Source organism: Toxorhynchites rutilus, chromosome 3, assembly GCF_029784135.1.
Source record: "Toxorhynchites rutilus septentrionalis strain SRP chromosome 3, ASM2978413v1, whole genome shotgun sequence".
Taxonomy (NCBI): Eukaryota; Metazoa; Arthropoda; class Insecta; order Diptera; family Culicidae; genus Toxorhynchites; species Toxorhynchites rutilus.
In genome coordinates this window covers 47,389,968-47,397,639 of record NC_073746.1, presented here as the reverse complement: position 1 = coordinate 47,397,639, position 7,672 = coordinate 47,389,968, and positions in this window count along the sequence as shown.

The following is a 7,672-nucleotide window of genomic DNA, read 5'->3' as shown; positions in this document are numbered from 1 at the left end:
TTGGTTCTGGTGTAGAGGTCGTCGAAGATGTGCCACGCTCCGGAAGGCCCGTCGTCGAAAATTGCGACAAAATCGCTGAATTAGCCGAGAAAGACCGGCATTGTAGCAGACGTAGCATCGGCCAAGAGCTGGGGATAAGTCATCAAACCGTTATTAACCATTTGAAGAAGCTTGGATTCACAAAGAAGCTCGATGTATGGGTGCCACACACGTTGACGCAGAAAAACATCTTTGACCGTATCGACGCATGTGAATCGCTGCTGAATCGCAACAAAATCGACCCGTTTCTGAAGCGGATGGTGACTGGCGATGAAAAGTGGGTCACTTACGACAACGTGAAGCGCAAACGGTCGTGGTCGAAGCCCGCTGAAGCGGCTCAGACGGTGACCAAGCCCTCATTAACGGCCAGGAAGGTTCTGTTGTGTGTTTGGTGGGATTGTCAAGGAATAATCTATTATGAGCTGCTTCCCTATGGCCAAACGCTCAATTCGGACCTGTACTGCCAACAACTGGACCGCTTGAAGGTAGCACTCATGAAGAAGAGGCCATCTTCGAACAGAGGCCGCATTGTCTTCCATCAGGACAACGCCAGGCCACACACTTCTTTGGTGACGCGCCAGAAGCTCCGGGAGCTCGGATGGGAGGTTCTTTTGCATCCGCCGTATAGTCCGGACCTTGCACCAAGTGACTACCACCTGTTTTTGTCCATGGCGAACGAGCTAGGTAGTCAGAAGTTAGCCACAAAAGAGGCCTGTGAAAATTGGCTATCCGAGTTTTTTGCCAATAAGGAAGCGAGCTTCTATAACAGGGATATTTTGAAGTTGGCATCTCGTTGGAAACAAGTCATCGAACAAAACGGCGCATATTTGACTTAAAACAGATGATTGTAACTAATTTTATGAACAAATGAAAATTCAAAAAAAATACCGCAGGACTTTTTTGACAGCCTAATATTTCCTTGTCAGTTCTGGTTCTCAAACGAATGTTTGCTGGTTTAAAAAAGTGTAGGACGATGTTTGCAAAGATCACAAATAGTGCAATGTTTTAGTGATACAGGGGAATTGTTATTCAAGCTTTGAACATCCTTAAAAGAATAAACTAAAAACATAAATAGGTTTGCACAGGTTTTAGAAGAGACAACAATCGTTGAACAGAAGATGAAGTATGTTTCTGAGCCTACACTTACTGTTAGACCCGGACAAAAAAAGGAGCACGTAAGCAAAGAAAACATGTTTTGAAGAATTTTATTGAGTGAATGAAACCGAGAATAAAACCAAACAATTAAGCATTCTTATACAGCTTGATAGTTTTGTTCCTTATTTCAAAATACCAGACCCGAAATTTTTGGATAAAAAAGAAAAAAAATTATCACCTGTGTTTTGTACCTGCTTTGTTCTCTCTCATAAATTTTGTCACAATCTAGATGAAAGTTCTATTTGATAATTATTTCAATATTGAGTCGTGACTTTTCCGTTGTCAACATATTGGTCATCATAGAAAAATCATATATACTACGATACTACTAGACACACATGAAATATAATAAAGTTACATTATAGAAATTCATTTTCCATTTATGAGAATATTTGCACCCAATGATTTGCAACTGGCAAGGATTATTAGTTCTACCACCACCTTATCTAATCAATTTAAATTATTTTAGTGTACTCATCAAACAACATGTTTCCATTTATCTGAAAAAGTAGATTTTTACTAATGTAACTTTGAATGGTCAATTAGGAATGTACTTTAATAAAATCCATTTATACTGTGTTTACTAGACTAACTTTTCATTTTTAAATATACTCCAACGCAGTATCGTAAAATTATCCACAATTTAAATAGATTTCGTTTACTGTATTTACTCACTAGTCAGAAATACTTCTTTCCTTTTTTGTTGAAGAGTCCTATTTTTTTATAAATCGTTCATTTTGATAGGCTCATCTATATGAACTTGATGAAGCCAAGTTCTAAATCTATTTTTAATTCTTAAGTATATTTACAATTTACTTATTCTACGGTTAATAGGATGGGGAATCGATTAAACGCAGACTCGAAGTTAGTAGGGTAACATATTTTTATCATAGAGAGGAGGAAGCAACGAAATTTGGACAATTTTGATGTTTAAACACGGAGATCGATAGTTTTGAGGAAAAGATAGATTTGGTTTAACCGAGCCAACACATCCCACACCGACACAATGGGTAGTTTCCCTCGGGCCTCAATGCTCAATGTCGTGATAACCTTAATCACATACGAAGAAATTGTTGCTGGTTAGTCGGGAGAAGTTGCGAGTTGAGTCCCGACTGAAATAGGGGAACCGTGGGTAAAACGGACAGTGGGGAAATAATTGACAGGTGGTAGATTTGTATAGTTGCATTATGAATTTCAAATTTCCCCTTCTACATGCTATTCTATATGATTTAAACCATCCTATGACTATGAATACTAATCAAAAGTGGAATAGGGAAACAAAAACACAGGACATCGTTTTGTGTGCCATATGCTTTGGATCGTTGTTTTGCTGAAAGATCCAATCCTTCGGCAAAGCGATCTTCTGTGCTGAGCTCTTCAAATTGTGCATAAGGATATCGATGTACATGTCAGCATTCATTAGGAGACCGAAAATCAAACATGATTCCGCGCGTGGATGTAATTTCTGCGGCTTCGATATTGAGCATTTTGAGTGGTTTAATTTCAAAATTGAATTCGCTGATGGTTATATTTCGATTTTTTGATCGATTTGTGTATGTACGGAAAAGTAAATTGTGTCGTAAGTGGTAAATTTAAATTATTAAAATAGATGCACTGATGGGGTTGAAATGGACAGTCACTTCCAAGATCACATCCAATGCATGATGGAAAGTGAAGAGAGGAATATTCAACCCTTTTTTATATTTGTTCTATTTCAGTTACTGGACACACAACACTGAGAGAGAGCGAAATTATTCCTCTCGCGAGCGATAAACTTCTACGCTTCGCATATTATGAACCTGTCCATATACCCCCACTACATGTCTATTATACCCGCATCTATAAAAAATGTTCTACTTTTCGGCTTGTTTCAATTTCAGTAAAAAACATGGAAATTTTTTTTTTAAACATTTGACTAATTATTTCGAACACCAGTATGTTGAACTGTAAGAAACTGCTTTTAAATTTTGGAAAACATGAGTTTCCGTGCTCCCGTGGCCGAGCGTATTCTAGAGCCTATCACTCAGAATGCATTTAACACTTTCGACGCCTCGTCACCCAGATATGGGTGACACTTTCTTCGTTCAGATTGAATAGGATTTTTAGAAGGAATTTGATAGAATAGGCACCTAAATGTAACTATAGGATATGAAGAAAAATAATAAAATCATAACCATGATATTATACTGTTTATACTATACTTTTTATTAATTTAAGTACGGATGGTTTGTACTGCAGTTTTTGCAAAACCCCTATAATATGACTTTGGCATGTTTTATTGTCATCAATTCGTCTTCAATTGAAAACAAACATTGTCAGATCATGTAAAAGTTATTTACAAACTAAATTTAATCTTCATTTAATAACTTATTCGCAAGAAACTCAAAAACGTCGCTTTGGGCGACGAACGTGTTAAGGCGTGTTATTTTGCATAGAAATCTCAACTAAGTACTAATGAAAGTGACGCAGGTAAAATACTACGTTGAGACGGCGACATTCCTCTAGGAACGTTAGTGCCATTTAAGAAGAAGAAGAAGAGCTTGCAAAGATACAATTGAAGTTTTTCTTAACATGTCCGTCTTACCCCCGTTTCCCCTACAGCCCTTTAAATTATGGTTTGAGATCAACCTTGGGGATAATCGAGTTGAAGGCGATTTGACGCAGATAATAATTCTAATAAAATCATCAAAATTAACGACAATATCAGTGGCAGATACATCGCATCTTCCAACAAGACGAATATATGTTTGAAGGTCATCAACTGATGTCTCCGGTTGTAAAGCAACCATAGTTTTAAACATTGTGTTTTAGTTAAATCCCGTAGTACAACAGGACACTTTTAGTGTGAAAGAAAATAAAAGCGCAATCCTAATAAAATACTTAGAATCCTCTCGATAGAAGGTCCCAGAGAAAGAAATCGTGTGTTACCCTGCTCAAGCAATTTAGCATCATGTTCACCGACGAAATTACAAAAACTCTTCATTTTTCAATATCGATTGCATGATGAAGACATTTGTGTGAAATCTCTGCGAATACAACAATGTAAATCCCAATTCATACATCAGATGTTCATTCGAATAAAATTATTGAAAATAATAGTATTAAGGAATATAATAATTTTCTGTATACTCAAAATACGGTGCAAATTCATAAAAAGACGGGACAATAAAAATCGGTCGTTTGGTAGCCTACTTTTTAAAGTTTTCTTGTTACAAACTTGTCAATTCGCACTATATGACTATCAAGAAAGGTAAACTGATTTATGGATCGAAAGAAAGACTGGATTTTAGCATTCCACTTTCGTTCTTTTGGATCTAGTGGTAGTGGAGTAGAGAGAGTAGAGGGAGTAGAGGGAGTAGAGAGTAGAGAGAGTAGAGAGTAGAGAGAGTAGAGAATAGAGAGAGTAGAGAGTAAAGAGAGTAGAGAGAGTAGAGAAAGTAGAGAGTAGAGAGAGTAGAGAGTAGAGAGAGAGATTGTAGAGAGCGTGGAAAGTAGAGAGAGGAGAGAGAGGAGAGAGAGTAGAGAGTAGAGAGTAAAAAGCAGAGAGTGGAGAGTAGAGGGTAGAGAGTAGATAGTAGAAAGCAGAGAGTGAAGAGTAGAGAGTTTAAAATGAAGAGCAGAGAGAACAAAGTATAGAGTAGATAGTAAGAAATGAAGAGTAGAGAGTTGTATGCTAAAGTCAAAATTGAAAGAGCAACAATTGATCGCACAGAAAGAGTAAAAGTGTGAAACACAGAGACTTTCGGATTAAAAAATAAACATTGAATAGAAGAAATGAAAAAAGTTGCGAGAGTCTGTTCGAGTGTAACAGCAAAGCTATTCCAATTACTTTGCGGTAAACTTATTGAAACATGGAATTGGGCCGCTAACATAACGGAATTGGGACAGTTGATAACGCACAAAAACATGTACGCGAAAATTAAATACAATCAATAATTACGAAATAGGGGGTCTTCGTAGCCACTTGGTTACGCGTTCGCTTACTAAGCGATCGATCGTGAGTTCAAACTCAGGGCCCTCAATTGACCATCTTTGTGTTGTTATAGAATAACTATGTCCGCGCAACCATCATCAGCGATGGAGATCGATCCACGGTGGAACAAAGATCGATTCATCCATACAATTGCTCTGCTCAGCAAGAAACATCGGGCTGCTGTTCTATAAATAACCCAACAATGATCAATATCAACTGTCTCCGCTGTCCGGTCTGCTCAACAATGGAAGAAAAGATAGAATACCCTTACGCCTAAATGGCTACTACAGTGTAATTTACCATAATGTAATGGAACAGAAAAACCTAACGCCTAAATGGCTACTACTACTACTGTGTAATTTACAATTTATAGAAACATAAACATATGTACATGTACACGATAAAACCCGGCTCTGTTACAGATAAAATGCTAAAGAGCCTAATAAATAAATAAATGGGATAAAAAAAAATAATTACGAAAAAAAATCCAATCTTTTTGCAAGTGTAATATTTTTCTAAAAAATACTAATTGAGGGGCTTAGAATGCAAGGGGTGTAAGTGACTTGATCGATTTCTCTTCATCAACTTTTTCTTCAATTAATAACTCAACTGCAAAAACGTTCCAATTTGAGTTTGTTATAGAATCCGATAGATGAGGCTCTGACCTGTCTTCCGCATTGTCAAATACAGCTGGGAATGTATATGCAGCTAAGTTATGACCAAAAGAGAGAGTCGATGTAGAGAAATCGATGAAATCACTTACACCCCTTTCATTCTAAGCCCCTCAATTGTCTTTAATTTAATATGTCGATCATCTGAATCGGTCCAGTAATTCAAAAGTTATGAATTTTCGAAAGAAGTTATTTTTGGAAAAAATGATTTTTTCTGACCACCCTAAACTGAAAAAGGGAACCCTAATGAAAGATAAAAAAATACGGATCTAAGATTTTGCGATAAAAAACAAATCTACCACTTTTCACGAAAAGCTGAGAATCACTATATCGGTTTGACATGGAATGCCTGATATTTGAATCGCGCTTCGGTGCATCGTGAAACTCTGAGCGGCGCGTGAATGGGCATAGCAATAATATTCTCAGAAGCCATGCCATGTAAACTTACTCTCGAATTGAATGGAATGGAGGAATGCTGCTTGTTGCATTAGAATGCATTTACGAGTGAAATCGACCTCTTTTATCGTTACATTGTTCACTTGTTTTACTGTTTCCACTAGAGGAAGTGGGGGTATAGTGGTCACCCTAAGGAATATGTCCATTTCCAGCGTCCACATACCGATTCAGATCCCGTTTCCCGAAGAATATTATAGTTCAACTCATTCTCCTTCAAGATAGCAAACGGCTTTTACTATAAAAATTCAAAATAGCACACCTTTCATTATTAGAAAAGAAGGTGAAAAATCGAACTTTTTTTTTGCTTGGAGGTAAAGTGGTCACCTAGTGGGAGCAAAGTGGTAACTTGCACATATCAAGCTAAATGGGATAGATTTATGATTTTTTTTCGTCCAAATTTGTTCAAATCATATTTGATATAGTAGGTACATGTAAGAAATAAGCTTGGCCTGTTCACCTAGATGCTCAATTTAAATTTTCTCATGCATACAAAACGGTAGTAAGAAACACATAACGTTCCGCATAATGAGGCTTGGTTTAGTTGGAGTAGCATATTTATCCACGGTCAAAGCCACAAAATGATCCTCATCAGGAGCAGAATGTGATGCGGTATATCAGCTTCAGTAAACAGAACATTGTAAGTCGTTATTCACCTATGACCACTTCGCCCCCTAACATCAAAGTAATTTCTATGCTAATTAATCGCTGAGATTAAACAAAATATCTGTTCACCTGTTCTAGAATATGTGAACAGACGTCCAAACCCAAATCACGAGAAATTCCTTAGATACCATGCGCACAGAACTACGGCCCAATGGTTATCGAGAGAGCAATTTCTGTTTTTATTTATATTTTGACATGCGACAGCTCTACTGAAGTACAGGGTGACTCAAAAGTCATTAAATTCTGCAAACATAAGGTGACTATCAATACGGAATCCATAGTCAATAGTTATACTACCAAACAAGCAGGTGACCACTTTGCCCCCCCCTGACCAATTTGCCCCCACTACCCCTATATATGTCGTGGACAAAAACATACGTGGGGACCTTTCCTCTTGATTTGTATAATCGGAATCAAAATACATCCGTTAATTGGAGCGATATTAACGTTCAAAATCTTTCACTTTTTCCATCCAAAACTTTGATATAGACCCCTATATTGAAAGGTTAGACGTAGCCCCATGTCAAAAAATATATCCTAAAACCCAGGCACGAACCCGCCCAATTCCAGCTTTACCTATCCGGCAAAACGATCCAACACTCTATGTTTTTCAAATATCTGGGTGTATATTTTGATTCTAAATGTACCTGGGGGAGACACATTGCGTATTTGAAACAGAAATGCCAGCAAAGAATCAATTTTCTCCAAACAATAA